Here is a 25,167-nt window from a genome sequence, read left to right as displayed (position 1 = left end):
TTGCATGCATGCAGCACAGAGCTGAGGGAGACTGCAAGTATAGAGGAGAGAGGTTTTGAATTTAATGTGGTCCTAGCAAGTTGGAGGAATAGTGCAAGATAAACAGTGTGTAATTGAATAAGATATTTACGAGGTGTATTTATAGAGGAAGGCCTGTTATTGTGTTCCTCTGTCTGAATTGAACTTAGGACTGTCCTGGTGCAACAGCATTCCGATAACATTTCTCCATGTGGAGTTATATGCCATATATGTAAAGCAAAAGATCTGCTTAGCTGTGAGTGGTCAGGCAGTGCCATGTCTGATGTCTGCTTGCCCATCCACTGCATGTCACTGCCACCTACATTATCTGAGAAGTCCGGTGCTCATGGGTCTTCAAATTGAGCCATAATCCAGAAAAAATGTTTGACATCAAAGCTTTGAATCTCTTAGGATGAGATAAAACCCTTCAAAAGAAGATGATCATGGAATTTTCAATTTAAATATTTGCTTTCTGTTCTAAACAATGAATGTATAGTTTCTATAAAAATACAGAACTTTGAGAAAGCATATATAAACACTCTGTAGGCATCCAAGCTGTCTTTCTGCTTGCTGGGTTGGAATAACACTGGTTTGCCATATTGTGCAGGATCACCCTGAAAACTTTGTACACAAGGCACTTTGTGATCCTACTGAGTGGTGGCTGGATTCGGGCATCCCAGATCAAAAATGCCCAAACTGCAGAAAACAAATTTCACCTCTGTTATCACGTGCTGTTCACAGAAACTGCGATTGTAGCGCATTTTGGAGTCAAGCTTGGCTGTAATTCATTGAACTCCAGTGCAGACGGGCGAGGACCAGCTCTCCTCTCCATGGGAACAGTGCCCTCTCCTGCTTTGCCAGGTGCTCTCTTGCCCTGCAGAATGCATCCTCTCTTTTGCACATACTTTACATGAGCATTCAGATGGGCCACATGCAATCACTCAGGCTTTCATCAGAAGAAAAGATAAAAAAGCCTTTCACCACCAAACTTTTCACCAAATGGAGATATCTGCAGATTGTTTATAGTTACATTAGTTATTGACACCATCATGTTTGGAAATAGTTTCCTATCTACTGTCCTATCCCCCACAGAGCTATTGGATAATGATTTTTAGCTTACAAAGATAATACTTCTTTAAAAAAAAACAGCCTAATCCTACAAATTGGAATTGTCTTTGGGAATGATTTTTTTGTGTTTTTATGCTTTGATAACAAGTTTAAAAGCTTTGGCTTCTGTGTTTATTCCACAAAAAAAAGTAGCCCTTCTCGAGTTTTTGAGTGCTCATAGGATGAGCAGTTGACAGATTCTCTTTTATATTTTCCTTGAGGTTCTCACACTACTTGTTGGTACTATTCCTTCAAAATGCTTTTGACATTAGCCTCAACAGCAACCAAAAAACTATGTTAAAAATGGCTGGGGGAAGAGATTAGTAAGAGGGAGAGAGAAAGATTACAATCTAGTCAGTGTAATAACATACTGGCTTCAGCTCTGAAAACAAAGCAATTCATTTATCAAAAAGCCAAAACTGCACCTTAGTGAAATTTTCACCCACATTTTTTCGCTAGCATTTCCTTTAGTTTTTAAATGTCTCAGATCTGCAAATTCATACAGATAATTGAATATTGTGGATGCAAGGGAGAAACACTGGTGTTTTTGAAGTAGGGTGGTTGACAAATGTATAAACCTGCAAATTCAGAAGAAAAGCAAGCAGTGGAAAAGAAACCTGTTGCTGGGAGATTCTAGTTTTACAAATTTTTAGATGCAGCCATTCTTTGACTCTTAACTGGAAAATGAGCTGCCTGTTCCTACAATATTTTTAATGTCAAGGCAGCCTGCCAAAATATCACAAGTACTGGTTTTACTTCAAAGGAGCAAGTATTTTGAGGGAATCTTGGGGCAGCTCTCCTCAGTTTTTCTGATATTTTATCCTTTGCTTTCACCTGAAATGTGTCTTCTTAGTCTTGTTCATTTATGCTGCCTCTGTCTTAACATATTTCTCTCAAAGTAGGTCTTGCCATCTTGAATAGAAAAGAATATGGCATAGCAAAGATACCCCAGCCACAGGTACCAAAGGTTGATGGAATCCTTGAAGAGAAAGGATCTAAAAATCTTATCATAGTACATACACATTAAAAAGATCTAACAGTATTTTATCTCTTATAATGTTCAGACTCTGTGTATATATACAGTGAAAATCCTTCCTTAGGTATTGGAACAGCTCATCTGGGTCATCATTCCAACACTGGCAGTAATGCAATGTAAATAAGGTGAGTTATTTTGCTGCTGGTTTGTTCTTCTTGGTGACATTTTTTTGCTTGCTTGTTTTGAGGGTAATTACCTGTGCTTTAAAACATGTGGTCACTGGGTTTCTACCCTCTGTGGCAGGGAGTTCTGAGCCCTTTTGACCGGACTGTGCTACATTCAGCAAAACTCTCGGTGGATGCATTGATAAGATGTCTGTTCATTTCTCAGCAGCTGTCTTGTGAAAATTGACAGGTGACCTTCAAGGCAATTATGCAGCTTCTTTGTTCATTTATGTTGATAGATAGGTATTTAGGCTTTCATTCTTTTCTCCAGTTTTCTGTAACTTCTTTTTGCTTCTAATTTTTTTGTCTCCTCTTCAATGTTTATGTTCATCATTAGGTTTCATGCTTGATGCTCATCATGAGGTTTCATTATTATTTAATAATGTTTCATTCTAAGCAATATAAAAAAGCAGGAGACTGTTCAGACTACAGATATTTGAACAGTGAATGTCTGATGTGAAAATAGGCCATCACAGGTGCCTAAAGTTTATGCTAAAATATTCATATAGCTGCATGTTTGGAAATACAAAAGCATATTTTTCATAATTTATATGAAAGGTGAATCAGTTCATTCTGTACATCACATTAAATTAATTCCTAGTCCCCTACAGACAAAATAGAGCAGTTGGATTTTTTTTTTCCTGATTTAGCTTGAATTATTCAAATCCTCACATCAGTTCTTGGTTTTCAATTGACAGTCAGTAAGCATTGTTATTGGAATCATTTACATTAAAGCCAACTTTTTGACTTAAATGAGATTCTTTCTAAGGCCATTTTCCTCTGACATACTGCTGATGAAAAATATTGAAAATCCTATGTTCCAATACAGGCTATAATGAAGTCTGAGTCTGAAATTATTCTGTCTCTTGAGAGATAGCAGGTTTCTTTTTAAGGCATTGAACACCTGGTAGAACTGTCCAGAGATGTAAGTCACCAAAGTCCCTCTTTAAATCAGTGCAATGTACACCAAGATTAGTCTTAATCTTAGTCTTTAAAGAAAAAATGTCTTTAAATGCCTTGCAAAGGCAGAAAACTTATAAGCAGACAGCAATTCAGCACTCTCTTATACCACTAGGCTTTCTTGATTATTCTTTCAAGTCTCTATCCAATTATTGAAAAGGAAGCGAAAACATCTTATGCGATGTGGAAAATACCATTTAATTAAGATGTGGTATTGAGATAGATATGAAGAGCCCTTCACTTAAATCAGATTTATTGCTTCCACCTTGTTAACCTTTATCCTCAGCCACTGACCATTTTGTTACACAGTGGGCCACAGATTTCACATTTATGGCTTTTCTAAAGTGCACTTGTCAACTTCCACTATAAAACCTGACATTCATATCATCTTGGAAGCTTGATAACAAAGTGCTGCAAGTGCCCAGCATGAGGCTGCAAATATAAAAATGTATTCCACAACACTAAGGGGCCACCATGAGTGTCCTGTGTTAATTATCAGGAAAACAAATGACCTTAGATTAATGTGGCACAAGGAAAACACTACAGATTTCTGACTGAAAAAGAAGCATTTTAAATGGCTAGTTATCTAGAGAAATAACTCTTTGAGCACCTCTGTCAGTGCTGGTTTTAAGCAAAACAGAAGAATGGAAGTAAAAGGCTAGTTCTTCCATTGTCCACAGAGTAACATAAGGAGTAAGTGGGTTTTTCAGGAAGATTTAAAATACAGGAACTGTGGTTCTCAGTGCAAATGGTGAGCCCAAAACCAGTCAGTTTTTAATGTGAAATTTAAAATATGTTTTTTTCCTGTGTGCATCACTTTACAGTTCTCTACCTTAGATTTCACAAGCTATTTTCATTACCCAAGCAGTCTCCTATAGCAGATTTGTAGTCCTTTTCTGTCTGCCCTTATCCTTTCTCTCCGAAATACAATTGCAGCAGATGCATGCTTTGTCACCTTCCTGCTCCCCCACTTTTCCACAGCCTTCATGAGTGTGTTAATCAGCACAAATGGAGCCAGCAGCCCATCAAATTCCACTATCAAACAGTGGATTACCTGTGCTTGTTTGCTAGCTCCTTTGGAGCAGATGTTCTCACATTACAGAGTTTTCCCTCTTACCTCATCATTGTCTCAGCTCTTATAAAGCGCTGAAGAGTCACTCTAAAAAGCCATCTGATACAGAGGTGTCAAGGCAGGAGAGAAATAAGGAATGAAGCTTGGAGGCAAGCACCCGTCTCAGGTTTCATGAAGGGACTCCACACACACATTCCCCTCACTCCTTGCCTGCCACCACTGTTGTCCAAGCCAAACAATTCATTGTTTGACTTTTCCATAAAATTTACCAAAGAAAAAATGACTTGGCCCCAGGGCACTCAAGAGATGGGAAAAGTGACAAAATACATGCAGTCGAAAAATAAGCAAAGTACATAATGTTTGCTTTCTGTTACTGCTTTGGCAGTGATCTGTGTCATCTGAGAGTTCTGCACTCTTGACTGTCTTTGAACACTTCTTCAGCCAGGAAGTAATTGATTTCATAGCACAGGCTTTCAAGTCCTCTGCAAAACCTTCTACTCTACTTTTTTTCCACAGATTCATTTTTATCTATTCCCATGATTTGAAAAGTCAACAGCAGCTTGCTTTTTTTCTGATATTTTCTCCTGCATAGCAAGGATTTTTTCATTTTCTTCTTCAACTTCTCTTTTATCGTTTCCTGCTCTTGCATCTCTGATTTTTCTACAAGCTATAACCATCCAATTTAGTCTCATCAATTCAGTATTTCTTACAACACACACAGGAATCAAGTGTACACTTGTTAGAAGTGTAACCACAGGACTCTTCTGGGTGCATTAAAGGATGTTCCTTTCCCTCTTCCTCAGACGACTGTGCTTGCAGCTATTTAGGAAGATTTCACTGAAGACTGAATGCTATGTTCACTGTTATCGGAATAAGAAATTGCATTTTAGGAAAAGCCCAGGGAGTTCAAAGCTAAGTTCACATTCATTTAATTGAAAACCAAACCCACTCTTTGTTCTCAAGAACCTTCTTGCTTTAAAGGAAATTAAATGTTTAGGCTTCCAATAAAATTCATACATTGATTGTTCTTAAGACACATTAAGTTTCTAAAACAACTTTGTGCTTATATTAACCAATTAATTGGACAAAAGAAATGCAGCATCAGTATCTGCTGCAACTGCTATGACATGAAAATTCTGTACATATCAGATGCAGTGGCACCAATCAATGCCATGACAGAAGAGAATCAGGTGTTCTGTTTTGTTTTCCTCTAAAATGGACACAGTATGTTATTACTCATTTTCCTTAAGCTATGACTTTGCAAATTTGTCCATTTTTTCCTATCAAAAGGAAATCTTTTTAGTTTTCAAGAAAAGGCTTTTATTTCCTAAGGTATCCACTCACTCATTCAACAATGCAATTTCAGCACAGGTAATAAGAGGATGGGGTTAATAATCCAGCCTTAAATATTACAGTAGTAAGAGCTGTCCTTATATCTCAGCTGAATGAATTTAGGAGAAATTAAAAGTCTTTAAGTTCATCCTCAAAAATCTCATATTTGGGTGCAGTATAACCCTTCATGATAACAAGCTTGCAAACAGGATCAGCACACTGAAACTGCTGCTCACCCACACATGAAAAGAGGCTGATGAATCCCCATTAAATAGAGATGCCCAACTGAAATGCAGAGGTCTTTGGCATCAAGAGAGCTTAACTTATTTAAGGTTTTATAGCTAAGCACTGTGACCTTCAAATGGATATGGATGTGAATATTAATTTAATAATGAAGTAATGAATTCACAAGGTAAAGAGTGGGTTTTTGGTTTGTTTTTCTTTTTCTCAGAGCAGCCAGAATTTTATCTTTACTTTCTGGATGGTGTTTTAGGAATTTACGGATGGTGTTGTTAAATATACTACCCCCTGTCTTCGGGTGAGATTTCTTCCAGATATTCTGTTAAAAAAGCCTAAAACACTAGTATCAGGAAATTCTTCACAGAAAGAGTGGTTGGGCATTGGGCTGCCCAGGGAGGTGGTGGAGTCACTGTTCTGGAGGTGTTTAAGGCAAGACTGAATGTGGCACTCAGTGTCATGGTCTAGTTGACAAGGTGGTGTTCGGTCATAGGTTGGACTCTATGATGTCAAAAGTCTTTTTGAATCTAGCTGAATTTAAAAAAATTAAGACTTAATAATAAAAGTGGAATTTATTGATAGAATAATTTTTGCACAATTTTTGTTACATTAAAGTACTGAAAAAATAAAAATATTCTGGGTAAACTCTGACCAAGCATGTGTTTATTTTACAACTGTATGTTATGCTTGGCACTAATAAAGATTAATGGTGAGCCTCCTGTTCTTCATCTGTCTACTCAGATGTTTAGCACTAAAACTGGAGTAAAAAGTCAATCCCATCCAGACAACTTCTCAGCAAATCTAATATGCTGTAAATCCCAAGACAGGATGGCAAAGAGGTGTTTTTTGACACAATCTGCCTTCAAAAGTATGAAAGTGTGTCATTCTAGGGCCAGGTTCAGGTCTTACTGTACCATTCAGCTGTAATTTGACATCATTTATTAACAGTTTCCTTCTATGATTTGCTGTCCATCAAGAGTACCTTTGCAGGTAAATGAAAAGTTTATGCTTAGCTGACATTTATAAAGCCTAAAATCAGAAGCCAAGTAATTCAAAGAGAATATGAAAGCTGAGCAAAGGAGCTTCAGTTGCTCATAACTTTCTTGGCATATGAAGTTCTCCAGAATGAGAACTATTTCTGTATGAAGAGCTTTCCCTCACAGAGACCTGCTCTTATGCAAACAAAAGCATTAGGCTTGCTTTGAAATTAAACAATGTTCACAGGCTATACTTCCTTCCTGAGGCTTTTTTGATAAAGAAAAAATATATATAAATTCTGCTGCTTGTCTTCCTTGTCCTCTGTATCTCTGTGTGGGAATCCACGCTGGGTTTAGAATTAGTTTGTAATTGATTCTTATATAGCCACAGGTGTCAAATGGAAACACTGAGATAATATAAGTTTTCATTTGATATATGCAAGGCTAAGAATGTAAAAAAACCACTGATGAATACATAATTTCATGTTGGAAAAACATCAGTGTGAACCAAGAGATATTACTGCACATTATAAAAAGGAAATAATTAAATTTTAGAATTAAGCTAATTAATAGTGACAATCTATACTTGCCTTTTGACCATCACATACATCTTTTAACAAAGATTTACTTATACCTTCTAACAACTACAGAGATTCAAGTATATAATTTTTAAAGTTCTTGCACCTCTTATCTGAGAAGAGAAAAAAAACCCCAACTTTCTCTTGTCTGCTTTTTGACTACCAAGGGAAGAGCAGACATTTTAAACCACCACTGCAAAATGTCTGCAGTTCCAGGTGTGTAAGGACAAGCCTGTTAGGGGCTGGTACCGAACTGGAAAGAAACATTTTGGGACACTTTGGGCTGGTTCTTTTGGGGAAGAACAGAGGCATGCCACTGGCAGGAGCCCCTTTGGGACAGCTTCTTCCTCTACCACAAAGCTCAGGCAAAATTTCATTTTCAGTCCACCTTACTCAGTTCTGTAAAAAGGTCTATGGAAAACATCTTGGAGTAAGACTTTTAAGCTACTAAAATGCAGTGCACTCCCATCTGAGCCTCACAAGGGAGTAAACATGCCCGTAGGGACTGGCCAAGACTTACATCCTTGTGTGGTGATAGCCCAGGTTTGCTGCTGATGCCATGAAACCATTGACTTGGCAAATTCATCATATAAACTTAAATAAGATGATTACATCTGATTTAAAATTACATTTTTCTTTTGGAAGTGTAATTCGTGTATCAGCAGTCAACATGGCTGCTGCTCCCAATGACTTTGTGAATCGACTATACAGCTCACCAGTGGTGTAAGATGAGCAATACTTGTACAACCAATATTCGTTCTAAGGCAGATGGTTAAATTTCCCTGGATCATAAAGCAAAGGATAAAAGTAATCATAAACAGATATCACAGTTATAAACATTTTGCAATAGTTTCTAATCTGTCACATGTACAAAAAGAAGATTTTAAACAAAAAATAAAGTGCGTGAGAAAATGGATGATTTCTACTAAAATATCTGAGTCCCTAAAAACAGTTTTCTAACTCTGGAAGCTACTTAGCCTAAATCTTTTTTCTTGAAGTTTTTTGTATTTTGGACAGTAAATTTTAGAAGTGCTTGAAATGGGCAAAGAAGTAATAAAAGTTTAAGAATATTTCAGTACTTCTGATAAATTTGGAGGAAATCCCTTAGTCTCTTAAAAAAAAAAAAAAAAGAAGCTGTTATATAAAAATGGGAAAATTCAGAAATATTTCAATCAATATTTATTTGTAATTCATCGATTATGTTTCACTCATTTATGTGAGCTGTTTTATTATCAGAAGCTTCAAATTAGGCATGTATTTGAGTGCAACTCAAGTTATTATTACAGTGCAAGATAAAAATCTTAATCACCAATTTAACCTTCTATGTATCTTGTAAATATTCAGGCTATGCTAGCATTAAGATGCATTTAAAAACTGCTGGCTACTGAATATTAGCTTTTTAATTGACTGCTGAGTGATTGGCTTGGCTTCTCATTAGCTAGAAGAACTTTCCATGATCCCTAATCACCTTGTAGAGTGAGCTAATGTGTACCACCATGACAGCACATTTGAGATTAATGCGTTCACGTGATACAAAAGGTCCATGATCTGTTCTGCATTATCTGATGAAATGCAGCCTTGCTGGAAGGCTTTGAAAATGAGGATGTGTAACACATTTTAAAATAACTCCAAATCAAAAAGATAAAAATTCATTGCAAAGAACAACTAGCAAAAAAAAAAAATCCCCCAAACCCTCCATATAGGAGGGTTTCATACAAAAGATTTGTCATAACCCAGGAGATATTCAGAAATGTTTCAAATTCCCCATTGTTTCAATGGGGAATTCAATTCAAATTCTTGTTTACATTTCAAGGAATTGTAGCAAAATGTACAGATAACTACCTTCATTGCATTTTCCTTGTTTAACTTGGTTTAAAACATTTGCATAGTACAACAAATTTACAGGGCACATCAGGAACATACAGATAAACATGCTTCCCTCCCAGACCTAATTACACTGTATGATTAGTGATCAAATATTTTACTGTTTGCAGTCAGTGCATTCACTTTTATGTAAATGGAGACAGCTTACAAGCTGGTATCCTGATTTTTCAGCACTCCAGAAGACCAAGCAAGGGGCTGCTCACATGAACTGGAAGAGCAACTCCCAGGAACTGTCCCCAAAATGCTGCTTATCATCTCTTTAACACAAATTGGTGCTGGAAAGAAAGAGATCCATTTAAAATCCAGGGCATGGAACCTTCTGTCTTCTGAAGATATTCTGCAAGGAACAAATTTTTTATCATTACTTTTTTTTTTTTTTTTCTCAGATTATCTGGCACACATTGAAGCTCCTACTTAAGCCAAAATTCTATGGTCATTATATAGAACTTCTTTATGCAATTTGTTGGTTTTACTGAAGTGAGGTCCAGGGAAATTACTCAACAGTCAAAAAAAAAAAAAAAAGAGAGGAAAGCTAGCCTGTCATTGCACAATCTTTTTGCTCATTTAAAAGTATGCATCAATATATATTTGTCATTAGGTTGTACACCATGCAGCTCCAGGATGTAAACATTTTAGAAAGAAAACTCTTTTAAGGAAGGATAGGATAATTATTAGGTATAAGAGAAAAAATACAAAATTTTCTTAAGATACACTTCTGGGAAAGCAAATAACTGATTTGCAGCATCACTGGTTCAACAGAATAGCTCCAAATATTTAACCAAGTTCAAACAGAAACAAAATCTCAGCTGAAACCTGGAGTCCCTTTCATAGCCTTCAGCCTGACCTCTGTTTACCATTTAACATTTTCATATTAATTTAAAATATTTATTAATAGCTGCTTGTCTTATTTAACTTGTTGCCCAGTACTTCTAAAACTCCACTGATAACCAGCCAAATGATTCTAGGGTAGTGAGGAAAAACTAAGCAGTGTGATTTGATTACCTTTTCAACAAATCTTATTGAAGGAAGCATGCAAATAAAAGGAAGAAGCATTGCAAAGTCAGTTTTCATTTAGCAGGAAACAATTGCTAAGGGCTGGAGTCTTGTTTGAACCCCAAGTTAAAACCAAAATAAAATCAAATTCTTCTTAGTGGTGCCAATGATTGACCACACAGCCAAATGAAAATGTGGATTCTGTAACTATTCACAGATGGATTGCTTTCTGAAAGATAAACTTCATCCAGACAAGAGTCATGTCTTAGCCAAAACCAATTTTTTGAGTTAAATAGAGGAGAACATGGATCAAATATAAGGACTGCTGAAACAGGCTGTTGTCCGCAGAGGTGGTGTGAAGAACGACACAGAAGTCCAGGATAAAATGAGATTATTTAGATAATTACAGACTCATTTACATAGCCCTGTTCACGAAAGTGGTATAACATTATTGGGTGCTTGACCATACATGTCCCAGGGTGATTGGCTGAATGTTACAATGCCCATTTCAAAGCATTTTCTTCAGTGTGGAAAACAAGACTGTGCATAACAAGTTTGCACCTGTGAGATATTCTTGGTTTACAAAACCCTCTACACTGTTTACAGCTAGCTTGTGTGAGAAAGGAGACTTCCACAAGCAGCTCTAAAAAGCTGGGAAAATAAATCTGCCAGCTTTTTTAGCATCTACATCTGGTAGTATGACAGATATTTCCTAATACAAACTTCATGGATTGAAAAAATGAATATATCTTTAAAATTTTTTCTTATGTTCTCTTCAAGTTTGCATTTGGTTTTGTTTTCTTTATTACAGCTACATCATTAGCCTTTCACCAAAAAAAAAATTGCCACTAGAATAAATCTTGAAAATAGGTATAAATTTTGTTCACATCTTTGAAGATAAAGCTGTTTACCCTGCACTTTTTTTAGGCTTTGCTCTGTGTTCCTGTTACATATTTGTAATTTCAGAGGATAAGTAGCACTGTTGCACTACTTGGTACAGCTGTTCAAATGACTTATTCTCATGTGTATTAATAAAATCTCTTTTGACACTTCCTAGCAGTATTGGTCAGATTTGTCTGTCATACCTGCTATCAAGGTCTCATTCATCTCTATACCATATTTGCAATTCTTTGTAAAATTGCCTAATTTTTCAATGTCATCATATTTCTGTTATAATTCTTTTAGGCTGAAATTCATCCCGTTTCAAAAGTTTTTTCAAGGCTTGTGTACCACTGAAATACCACCTGAGCTTTCAAAATAATGCTTTGTGCCAATCATAGATGAAGCAGGATTGCAATCTCTGAGGCTACTTGTCCATTCTTTGTAATTATTTATGGATTGCCAATTGAAAATACTTCAGGGAAAAAATATCTGTGTTTTGTTTATTAAACTGTATCTCCACTACCTGAAATTATCCTTTTGCTATTGTTAAATGTATATTTCAAGGTCTGTCAACTGGTTGTATAAGACTGATATTTATGGAAATGCCTGGAGGGCTGATTTGCTAAAATAAGACTTTTGGAGCTGGAAAAGCCCAGCCACTACAGAATCCATGATGTAGACATTTTCAGTAGAAGTTATACAACATATATAACATATATAACATATATAACATATATAACATATATAACATATATACATAAATAACATTTCTTCCACATGTTGAGTTAGAAATTGGATACCTGTATTTTATTTCTTATTATAAAATAGGTAAACTTGACCAATCTCCCAGGTATTGTCCAGCATAAGTTTATACAAAGCATTCTACCTTTTTACAGATACAACCTTAGAGTTAATATGTTATGTCTGAAGATTTGTTGAAGTGTTTAATATATTAGACAAACCAACAACACGTGTTTTTACCTACTAGAATATGTGTTTGCTACATTTTTAAAGTGGAGGAAATACTTATATACATTAAGTAATTATCATTAGCAACTCTGAGAGGTTTCTTTACCTGCTTGGAACACACGTTGAGTATACTGTATTATTGACTCATTCCTCTTCTTGGCTTAGTTTGCTATATAATCTTTTTAGAAAAAAAATAAACTAAAGAGAAACAAATAAGTCATAGTGGTAGTTCTCAAGTCTATTACTTCACTTAGCTTAAAACAGAACAATTAATTCTCACTAACTAAACTACCACAAGACCATTGAGAGGATAGAAATGTCTTAAGATTCTGGAATTTCAACTGATTGTCAGTACCTAAATACCATCAGCTGGAGGTATCAATGAATGCAATTTCTGTAAAAATAAAGATGCAGGGAAAGTATTTTTTTCCCTAGTTCCCCCTAATAAAAACCAGCTAAAAATATCTGCATTGACTCCAAGTAATTATTCTAAAACACTTCGGGAACTGTCCAGATCAATTTTTCTTTAATGCTTTTTTTTTTATTCTGCACATAAAAATATGAATTCTTGAAAACAGAAAAACATCAGGTCTATACTAGGAAACAGGTGCAGAATAAGACAGGATTTTTTTTTAGGCAATGAAAACTCAAAATAAACACTTTAGTAATAACAGAACATGTTGTTAGATGTAGTCTTTCTAAAAAGTGCTACTGAAGAGATTCAATTATTTCATAACCGTATGTTTCTTTTCTTATGAAATCTTGGAATCTACAGAACCTGGAAATTGTTCTAAAATTATATGATTCCTACATGCAAACTATAGATGGCTTCCAGGAAATCAGGGTTTAAATGCAATTTCAGTAGTAAAATAAAAATGAACATGAATTAGAAAGTCAAATAAAGTTCTAAGAGTATGTTAACACAATGAACAATGAATAATGAGGGAAAACATAAAGAGCTTTTTTAGGTTGCAACAGTCAAGAAGCATATTGTGACACTACTTCTGTAGGACAGACTATTTAATGCAGGGACTTGGACATTTCCAACATCTTGGGAAAGCTATGACTTTTTCTATTTCTGTTCCTTTCATAGAATGATTGAACAGTTGGGGTTGGACTTTTAATGGGCCTCTAGTCCAACTCACCACATTCAGCCTGACCTTGAATGTTTCTGGGGACAGGCCATCTGCCATATCTATAGGCATATCCTTTCAAGGTGTTATCACCTTTGTTGTGAAAGTCTTCTTCCTTGTATCTAATTTAAATCAACACTTTTTTAGTTTAAAACCATTACCCCTTGTTCTATCACAACAGACTCTGCTGTCTGTCCCCATCTTTCTTATAAGCCTCTTTTAGGTACTGAAAGGCTGCTCTGAGGTCTCCCCAGACTGTTCTCTTCTCCAGGCAAGTTGACAACCTCAACTCTCTCAGCCTGTGCTCATAAGAGAGGTGCTCCAGCCCTCTGATCATCTTCATGGCCCTCTTCTGGACTCAATCCAATAGGTCCACATCATTCTTGTGTTAGGGGCCCTGAAAATGCAGCATTCCAGGTGGGGACTCATGAAAGTGCTGGTCACACTCCTTTTGATGCAGCCTAGTATTGGTTTGGCTCTCTGGGCTGCAAGCCGGCACTGTTGGCTCATGTCCAGCCTCTCATCCAGCAGTACCCAGAAGTCCTTTTTGGCAGGGCTGCTCTTGATCCCTCCATCTCCCAGGCTTTATTGATGCCAGAGTTGCCCTGAACCAAGTGCAGCACTTTGCCCTTGGCCTTGTTGAACTTTATGAGGTTCTCATGGACCTATCCCTTGAGCTTTCCCAGGTCCCTTTGGGTGGTATCCCATGCCTCAGGCATGTCAACCACACTGCTCTGCTCTTGGTGTTGTGTGAAAATCTGCTGAGGGTGCAGTCATTCCCTTCATCTATGTAATTAATGAAGACATTCAACGGTAGTGATCCCAATGCAGATCCCTGCACCTGTTACCAACATCCATCAGGACACTGAGCCATTGACAACTACCATTTGGATGTAACCATCCAACCAGTTCCTCATCCGTGGAACCATCCACCCATCATATCCATATCTTGCTACCTTTGGGGTCCCTGTAGGGTAGGTACTATTCACTAAGGATATGAAATATCATAGTACATAACTGACCCTATTCATATTCTGGACCTAAGATTCAGCCATGATCTCAACAAATTCTTAAGTCTGCTCCATTGTTCCACTGCAAAGGCAAGTTAGAGGTGCACAAGATAAGCACATGCACAATTTATTTTGCCCAAAAGCTGCAGATAAGTTCCCAGACTTTCAAGTTCTCTTTGAACCAAGTCCAAGTGCAGAATCTTTCAGCGTCGGTTCCAACTCTACAAGAAATAATTGCTTTACTCACACAATATGTGCTTGACATTTCCTGAAGAGCCAATTTTTGGTACCCAAAATTATTTCAGAGAAAAGGATAAAGGAACTTTATCTCAGGTATGTCTGTATGCAATTTTGCTCTCTCCTTTCCAGAGTTCTCAAAGGCTGTTTCATACATCCCTGAGGGGGATAGCCTTGAGGAAAAGCAACCTCTTGGTTGTATCTGTTTTTTTCCAAGCTGTGTTTTACATCTTGTGGTGTCATCAGGCAGTATATCAAGAGCATTACTGCACTTGACTTTTCTTATTTTCTTGTGACAATATCCTCAGGGTTGATAAATGGTCCTGCTTTCGTATAGAAGGCAATGTATTTATTTGGATCCTATATATAAGTTTATAAAATCACAACATTCTGCAGCAGTGACTGGAGCAACAAGCAAGGGCTATTACATCAGTTAACCCTTAGGGGATGGTTGTTGTTATCTGTCTTCATCATTAACTCCTTGAGGACTGAAAATGGGTATTACTAATAACAAGTTGCCGTTCAAACATTTCTACCATCTCCACCATCAGGTTTATTGCCATACAAGCTAAAAAATAATATTATTTGTATTTTGCTTGTATTTTTAATCTGTCTACCTTTTAATTGGTGTACATGTTTCTGAGAGCAAATGCAGAAGATAACCATTGCTTATAGATAGTGTGAGAAGAGAGAATTGAAAGCACAGAAGAGAAACATAATCTGTCTTGCTCGCTTTTGATGCTGCACATTTTTTCTTAAGCTTGCTTATGCTTGGACCACTGTCTTAGTGATGTTTATTCTAGGAATCACAAGGTGAGTTTCAGGGAGTGTAAAAACTGGGCTCCCTGCAGTAGTCTTTGAAACATTTTTCATTTAACTGCAGTTGTCAGTTCTAGCTCTCTCATAAAAATAACTGAATTGATAAGACACAATAAGAAGAGGCTGAAGTACATGGCAGTGAGGAGCATTGCTTCAAAGCCATGAGAAAATGGATTCCAATCAGTCTAATTCCACACACAGCCTTGTGCCAAGGCTGCTGTATATCCTGCAGCCAGGCTTTCTGACTGCCTCTGCTACTTGAGATGCAGGCAGTCAACGCTTTGGCACATCTTTCTACTCCTGTTCTTCCACAGATCAAATGTCCATTTCATACCAGTGTCAGTTCTTTCAATGGTTCTCTAAAAAAACAGCTATAAACTACATGTGTTGTAAGTTCTTAGGAATAGGAACTAGCTCTATTTAATTCAGTTTTTAGAGTTTGTTGACAAGAAATCACTAACCTATATTGCATTACAATAGAAATGACAAGTGCTCCTAATAAATGGAAAGGCATTTTTTTAAATGGATGCCAAACCTGCTTCTGCATGTCCCAAACAGATGGGTTCACAAATCAGTTGGCTGCAATTTCAGAGGAATGCTGGAAGTTTATCCGATAGAGAGCTGGTGTAGAGCCCAGATCTGTCACAGGAGTGCCCCAAGGAGCTGCTCTGTAGCAGCCCTCACTTTGCCTGCTGCCATCAGTGGGCCAGAAACAAGGAGCAAATGGGATGGGAACCGTCATGGACTGCTCAGCCCCTTCTGCTGTTACCAGGGATCATATGCTTTAGATTATTCCATAAGCAAGGAAGTGGTGCTGATTACTGACTCACTGCCAAATATATGTTTGCTAACTCTTCATCTCTGAGTATAACTGAATTAGGAAATACATTTTTATTTGTGATGTCATTTTATTATGTGTAGTAATTTGGTTTCATGTGATATGTCACCTGGGGGGTTATTTGTACATAAAGGGAGAGATGTTAAACTCAATCTCTCTTATCACGAGTTAATGAAATTAAACCACAGCAAATAAATTGATGTAATTTGCTGGCACACATTAATTTCCATATCTGGGTTGCTGAAGAGCAGAGCCCACTAACACGTGCAGTTAAAAAGCGATTAAATAATGCATTTTTGGATGGCCTTGGAGGACATACAAGTAATTAAGCAGAGCCTTGAATTACTTTTGAAGCATTTTGGGAAAGCTGCTACATAATGTAGTTGTGTATTCCTTACAAAGTTCAATTCAATTATTGCTTCCAGATTTGTTGTCACTTTGGAACCTACACCAATACTTCAGGTAATTCATATCAAAGAAACTTATGGCCTATTCCTTCAGCAGCCATCTGTGTCACGTGGTAAGTTGCTCCTCAGTTTTGCTTCTGTAACACAAGTGGCAGCATCAGTAAATTTGCTGGGAAAAGCTCCCTGTGGTGGTAGATTTGTTCACCCAAACAAATGGCCCTGCTTGATGCAGCCAGCAGATCCTGTCATCTCCAACACAGCAATCTTTTTCTCTGCTCCAGCCCACACTCTGAACATTTTAAATACACGTAGGTTAGATATATTGTAGCTGTATAATCCAGCCACAGAGGCAGCAGTTGCAGGTAACTATTAGTTCTTTCCTTCTGTCCTTTCCTTTTGCTTCTCCTGGTCCACGCTTCCTTCCCTGCACTCAGAATGTGTTTATGCTAAACTCTGGAGGATGGTTATTTATAAGTTTATTTTGGCAGTGATTTGCTGCCATTGAATAATTCACATAGCACATTGTCATAGCTTTGCAATCGTTGGGTTAGGCTGGACATTTACTTCATGTCCTGTGGCTTCCCTTTGCAGCTACACAAGGTCTGTCCTGACCCAACTGCTGGAATTTTAAATATTGCATGAATACCATGTCAAATCTTAAATGACCATGGTTGTAGAATATCAGCCACAACTGAAAGAAGTAATTAGTGGGGTCTGTTTGTCACTGCAGTCTCCTTTGTTTTAATAAACTTCTCTACCTGCACTGAAAGTACCACACTGGCTGATTTTCCAAATATAAATAAAACTGCAGAGAAAAGGATGTGCTTAATTTCATTAGCTTTTTTTATTTTTTTCCAACCCCGTTGGCTGTTGTTTCATAGCAGAAACAAAATTGCAATTCACTTTTCAGTGACATAAATCTGCCAATGCAACAAAAATTCCCCTTTCACTGTCCACAAAGGTAGGGTGCCCTCCCACACCCAGTGTGGCCACACCCTTGACTGATTGTATGTTGTGGCGCATCTGTTGCCTGGAGAGAGCAGATGTTTGTTTGTTCCTTTCTGGCATCTGTAAGCCTTTAGGAAACTGTCTTAGCTGTTCCCAACTGGAAATTTATTTGCAAACCAGCACTTGCTTATGGCTTTTTTCCTATATTTATGTAATGCCTTGGAGTGAAGCACTTGGACGAGTGTATTTTAGCACACTCAGAAAAGCTGGTAGCTGAATTTGGCTTGGCAGTGGGGGAAGCTACAGGGGTGGCTTCTGTGAGAAGTTTTCAGAAGCTTTCCCCATGTCCAGTAGAGCCAACACCAGTCAGCTCCAAGATGGACCTGCTGCTGGCCAAGGGCAAGGCTGTCAGTGGTAGTGGTAGCACCTCTGATTTAAGAAAAGGAAAAAAAACCCTCAGCAACTGCAGCTGGAATGAAAAATGAGAATATGTGAGAGAAACAACTCTGCAGTCTCCAAGGTCATTAAAGGTCATCAAGGTCATCCAAGGTCATCACATTTATGTGTGCACACACATATGTGTGCACAAACACACACAATATTGTTTAGGAATGAAACTATTATTTTCTGTCATTTTTTCTATGTATAAATTCTTTGCTAACATAGACATCATAATGATGGACCACAGATAAAGTTCAAATAATGAAAATACTATTGTGTTGTTAAGTGCTTCTTCACCTTTCTGTACAGATACCATTTGTGCAAAGAACAGACCTAAGATGCATGTGCAATTAAGCACAGTTTGTCCTCCAGTGGTAATATTTAGCAAGTGAGTTTCAATGGTAGAAAAAAATATTTTTTTTGGAGTAAATCACTGAAAATACTTTTGAGCTGAAGAAAAAAAAAATATTTTGGAAAAATACAATTATTGAATTACAAAGATACTTTATTTAATCCTTCTACCTTAATTCATTTCTAAGATGTGCCCTTTTAAAATGTATATCGGAAAATACAATATTTGTGTGCTTGTCACCATGTGTTAATTGTACAGGTTTGTTTAGGATCCTGTGCTGCTTAGGCTATTCATCCATTAACTTTCAAAAGCATTCACATTCTTTCATGTGCTTTACTTCTTACCCCTTGACAAAGTCCTGTCCAGTTCAGGTTTGTATCTGAGTACCTCACAGCAACTTGTGGGTTTTACCTTTACAAATGCCCTACTGGGTAAGGAAAGAAATGTCTCTACTTTGATGATGTGAGATAGCCCACGTGCCTTGTGGAACACTCACACAAGAATCTGTCATTGTAGACCTTCCTCTAGCACCAAGGTACCTTTCACACTGTGCACAACAGAAGAGTAATGGGTTTTATTAGCGAGATATTGACTCATATTCTTGCTCACTAGTAAGTCTAAATAAATATAGAGGTGCATTAAGTTTTCTGGTTCAAACAAGACAAAAGCAATGGCAGGTGTGTCTAGGGAGTGAACAGCAGCAGCATGCTGCAACACAGAGAATATCAGAAATTTTTAGCTGTGGTCAGCCTTGACTCCATGTGTAATTATTAAAAAAAAATACTTTATCACTGGACTGTCAAATTTTCAGTTGCTAATAAATTGTTAAAATTATCCGGTTTTGGTAGCACAGAGATCACACCTGGCTAATTAGAGCTTCTAACTCCAACGTTTGTGGTCAGACACCATCATATCTCTCCTCACATATGTTATTCAGTTGAAAATACTCTTTCATTAACTGACAGGGATTTGCTCTTTTAGTCAATTTTGTGCCGGATTAGGGCAGAAGAGGGGCTGGTGTTATCTCATTGTCACATGCATACAGGTCAAAGGCTGAACCATCAGAACCTGTGCATCTTCTATATCTAGTTTGCCTCTTGTGCTCGGCTCCAGGCAAAAGGAATTCACCATCAACTACAAATATGCTTCATACACCCCACTACACACAGTGTAATGTGAAGTTTTTATCAACCCTATTTGTTTCCCCATCTAGAATGATGTTCCATAATTTATTCCAGGCATGTGAGAATATTGAAAAAAATTTTGATCCACAATATACTACCATTATTTATGCATGGGGGCCTTGAAGAAAATGTTTAAGTAAAGTAAAAGACAAAATGGAGGTACTGTTTATGGCAAAGCTATTTCACATGTTAAACTTGTAAAGCATTAGCATCAATGTGATACTAAGAGCAAGTAAGCTTTTAAAAGTGAGCCATGTTTGAGTAAGAATATTTTTTCTGCCCATCATGTATAATGGGGAAAAAAATGGCAAAAGACATTTGTCTGTATCCTTTTTAATGGCATAGCTCCTTAATGAAAATCTATGAAGAAAGGGAGCTGTTTGATGCAGAAATTAGGAATTTACCCCCTATTTTATGTCAGAGTATAAGACATGAATATTTCAAATACCTAATAAGAAATGATAAACAGTTAATTCAGCCCTGAGTCACCCATAAAACAGAAGTGCATATTTATAAATCCCTGCCAAGCACAGATCTTCTAGGCAGCACCTGGGAAAACTTGACTGTTAAACTGCTTCAGGCTGAAGTCCTGTCTTTGATGCCATTTTCTTTCTAGACCTCAAACCCAGATCTTTATTTTTCCTCTTCAGTTGCAGGTCAGCTCACAGCCTTGCTCCACCCTGCTCCTTTCTTGCCTCAGATTCTCTTATTGTTGTATAAATTCTCCATTCTTGACTCCAGCCTGATCCAAATTGCACTCACATCTATCTCTTTAGCCTTGGCATACATAGTCTGCTTTTTGATCCTCCCCTCAAATTCCAGGCAAATTCTTGCTATTTCCCTATCTGCCAGCTTTTCTGCCCTCCAGATCAGGTGCTTGTTACTATGGCATCTGGATTTGGCCTACATGGTACTGATTTCTATGTCCTTAAAGACTTCCTTGAAAAGATTTAAATTGTGCATTTAAAAAAATCTTGGGTTTATGATTATTTAATTGCATCAATATAAAAGGAAATTAAAATTACAGTAAAGAGGCCATTTACAGTATCTCCAAATGATTTATCACATTTATTTCTTTAATCAGTAAAGCATGGAATTGTTTTCCTCCATGAGAGTCAATTGAGTGGGAACACAGATTCCTTCTCTTAAACTTGGACCTTGTTTCCTGTGCATCAACACTAGAAAGACAGAGACCAAATTTCACTTAAATCAATATTTAGAAGTTTGGGTAGTTTTGTGCAGAATGTTGATGCCTGGACAATCCTGAGACATGTTGAAAAGTTTCTGTTTCCAGGAAAGCCAAATGAGTTTAGACTGGTAAAAATGGGCTGGGCTGGGCTGTGTCCCTTGTGCCAAGAAGGAGGCAGGGTAGTCTGTGATACACTATGACATCATCAGATTTTAAGAGAAGAAAACAATTTTTTCTTTAGATATACACTAGGAAAGGCAAAATTTTAATGAATAATTTTCTTGTGGAGCTTTCTTGAGAATGTATATAACTACATATCATGTGAACCACTGCAAACAGGGGAATCAAGAGATCAAAAAATAACTGGCTTCTTTGGGAACAGAAATTTCAGACAGAGATACAGAGTAATTGTAGAAGGATCCGCTCTTTTGTGTAAGAATTTGTCAATTTATTTTACGCCTAGTCAGTGGGTGAATAATGAAAAGGAGAAGATGAGAGATTTCAGAGCTTTTTTTACACTGAGTTGGAGATTGCACTCCACTGGAGATGTCCTTGAAGGTATAGTGATCCATTTTGCTTAAATTGAGCAAGTCATAGAACATATTTTCTCTCTCTTTCCTACCTTACTTCTACAGAAGTAAAAGATGCAAATCCACTTAAAACCTTGAGTATTGTCCATAGCATCGAATAAACACGCAGATGTGATGCACCATAAAATCAAGGTAAAAGTTATACTATGACATACAGATGAAAGAATATCTGTGAATAAACTGTTTAAATATAATCACTTGGATGCTAAGAATATTTTAATTTGAAATCAAAAATCAATAAAAAGAGAAGCAGAGTACAGCAAAGGTGAGACCTGCAGGCTGAAGAACATCTCTATATTTTACAGGAAGTTTTCTTGGCTTATAACCCAGACATTTTTCTGGGTTATGAGACATTGATCCGGAAAGGCCAATAATAAAAGGTTATTCATCTCATACATAACACATATTTCTTAATTACTTTATTTTATTTAGTCTGTCAATAATTGAATATCCCTAATACCCTAATACTGCTAATACTACAATGATCTGGGATCTTAACCACTATTAATGCTTGTGCATCTGTAGCCACCACAGCTATGACAGAAACAAAACAAAAAATAAACAACTCTTTTATTTGAAGAAGTAACTTATTATATTTTGAAAAGGACATACTTGTAATTAATCTCATGTTAAAGGAGTCTGCTCTTTTTCTACAAGAGAAAGATTGGATTTTTAACTAGGTGAATGAATATTGGTAATTGAAATGTACTGGAACCTCCTTACCTCAGTGCCACGTGAGAATTACTGTGGTCTTGAAATGTTTTTTGACAGTGCTATTTCCAGGGCTTTTATTGTCACTGGACCATAGAATAAGAAGTGATGTGGCACTGCTGTACAGTACAGCACAGTGATGTGGTGCAGTACAGGATATCAGAACCAGGGCCTGTGCCCTGACATAGCTGTAGGCATTCTCCATAATATTAGCAGATACACACACATCAGAAAACAAGGAAGGCCCGGATTCTTCTCATGTGGGAGATGAATTTATGATTCTTGGACAAAGAAACTTTTCAGATTAGATGGAGTTCCTACTTTGGTGGGTTTTGCTGTCCTTACTGCACCTGGAAGATGCTGCAGTGGGGACATCACAGTGGCATGACCCCAAACTGTGATGAGGTCTCCCATTTGTGAATTGTATATGGCATCCATGCTTTGAAACTTATGAGCCACAGAATATATTGACTCCCCTAGGTTCAAGTGAAGATTCCTCAGCTCTCTTGCTTTAAATATACTTTAAAAATTCATTTAAAGTCATTTTAAAAATTTCAACCTTGCTACTTGGTCTAACCCTTTCAGTCTAACACCATAGCAAGTCCCCTGTCACCAAACTGACTCACGCAGCACATTCACACCCATGCATGTACCCTCATCCCAGCATTTCCATCTATCCACTCTATCATTCTAGTCTGGTACCAAGCACTTGGGTTTAACATCTTGAAATTGGAGTGAATTAAAATCTTCCTGGGCTTTGCATGGAGATTCAAGTGTTCTGGTGCTCAACATAAAATATTTTGTCCTTTTTAATTGAAATGTCGTTTACTAAGAAACCTGCTTGTTACACTTTCCTGGAAACATTTGTGTTCCCACAGACTAAGAGTACTCATTTTATTAAGCACCCCCTAATATGTACGTGCTGATAATACATTTCATTTTTTTAAATTGTCATAACTCATCTCAGAAATTACACCCCCTCTCCTCTGGGCATTGTTTATCACTAAGTAAACATCATATATTTCATCTGGAAGGCAGTTTTACCAAGTGAGAAGATTTGCTTCTTCTAACTGACGATGATAAACTGTTCATACAAAACCAGAAGCAGTCTTACATTTTTTTTTAAGTGAATAGAATTTACATCCCCACAGTGAAACGAATAAGCTTTTTGTTTTATTGCCCTTTGACAAAGCTGTAGATAGAAATAGGTATTTGCTGAAGCAGCAGAAAATGTTGCAGTTTAGTTCTGATGTGTACTATGTTGCATTTAGTACAACACACACGATGTAATACTGCTCTCTCATGTTAAATATACACTGTAATTTTAGTATTACATTGTTCTGAATGTTTAGGGCTAAGACCTACATCCATATATGCTGATATTTGTAAGTCACATATGCTCAAAAGACTGAAGATAATTAGATTCTGTTGGGGTAACTTAGAATTAAAAGCTGTGTATTTCAAAGTATATATATATATATATGCTTGCTTTCCGTGTCCTCCATCTGAACATTTTCAAATACTCGACTTAGACAATCCTGTTGAAACCAGAAGGTTTAGGTTTTTTGTCTCTGAACCATAAAGGTTTTCAAACAAATTGTTTTTCTTTATATACAACAAAAATTGCATCAAAGGAACATTTTCTGGAGCAGTTATAATCCCAAACCTGTCTTCAAGCATTGGGTTCTGTAACATCTGTGCTAAATGACTTATTTTGATATGGTATTTTCTGACCAGAAAGTTAAAATAACTTGAAAGATATTCCTGTCCAGTTATTTATCAGATTCCACATAAAGATGAATCAATGCTTCCCTGTGAGAAATACAGGAACTGGATCAGTGGCAAAACAGATGAGAAAATGAATATGTTACTATTTTTGTGACATTAACAATGTAAATTTTTCCCTTTTTTTTTTCCTTGTGCAAATTATTTCAAGTTTAGGTTCTGGTTTGCTTCTTGCTTCCTCAGACTGAAAAACAAAATTTTGTTCTAGATGCTTAGAAGGTGATTTAAGGCACTAACATTCAAAATAAGTTATCCATTTTATATATATCATTTACTCAAATCTTAGGTGTTTTCAAGAATCCAAAGTTAAAAAAAAATGTGGAGTCTGTAAAATGCTATTCATCATTTTTACTTTGAATATATACTTCTTGAACATATATACAATAAAAACAACTGATGAACCTAATCTAAACTGCTTCCCTGGAAACATCTTCAGCTATTTGACCCCATCTAGTTAATTTAATATCTGGCTCAACTTCAGGCTCCCTGGTATACACATTGTTATTTTGGGCACTAAATCCTTGACAGGGATGGGGCAGGGGAGGGGGGATGCAAAATCTAACAGTAGGACTTGTATTTTTCAAAAAGTGATGCCTTAGTTTACATGCACAGCTCTTCAGTGTTTGCATATGAAAGTGGCCTTTTTCTCAGAAATGAAGGCATAACATCCATTAATATCCGGGAATTGAGTTCCTCTGAAAATCCTCTGCTGGTTTATTGGGATGCTAAAGTAAAGATTTATGCTTTTAATGTTATGCATGTATGTAAATGTAAGGCATCTCATTTACAAAAATCATCACCACAACAGGCTGTAATTGGCTATCAGCCTCAGCTCAAGTATACAGGATTGAATGCTTGTTCTTAAAAAAAGTTAATCTTCTTCCCAAATGAAGACATTTTGGATACTGGCAGGATTTTGCTACCTCATTCTGCCTATAATCCTTTTGCAGAGCTGTTCACATGGAATGAAATTTTTTAATATTAGTCTCAAAACCGAAAATAAATTTGTTTACTCAGTGGCAAAACCAGCTTGTCATCCTCCAGCATATCCTTTGATCCAAGAAGAAAATTTCAAACCTTTAATCCTCACTTTTGGAAATCTTTTACTGAGACTAACTCCCATTTAATTTCATTCATCACCATGAGACTGATGAATGATAAATCAGGCTCACGATTCAGAACTCGTGTCACTTCCTTTTTTTTTTGCCTTTGATTCCCTTCTCTATTTTTACCTTCTTCTAGTCCAACAGTTTAGGTGGATAGTAGCTACTACAACATGGTTTGCATTGAACACAGCAGTCAGTCAATGCACTT

The sequence above is a fragment of the Aphelocoma coerulescens genome, chromosome 5 (genome assembly GCF_041296385.1).
Source record: "Aphelocoma coerulescens isolate FSJ_1873_10779 chromosome 5, UR_Acoe_1.0, whole genome shotgun sequence".
In the NCBI taxonomy this organism is placed as follows: Eukaryota; Metazoa; Chordata; class Aves; order Passeriformes; family Corvidae; genus Aphelocoma; species Aphelocoma coerulescens.
Note: the sequence above shows the minus strand (reverse complement) of the source record.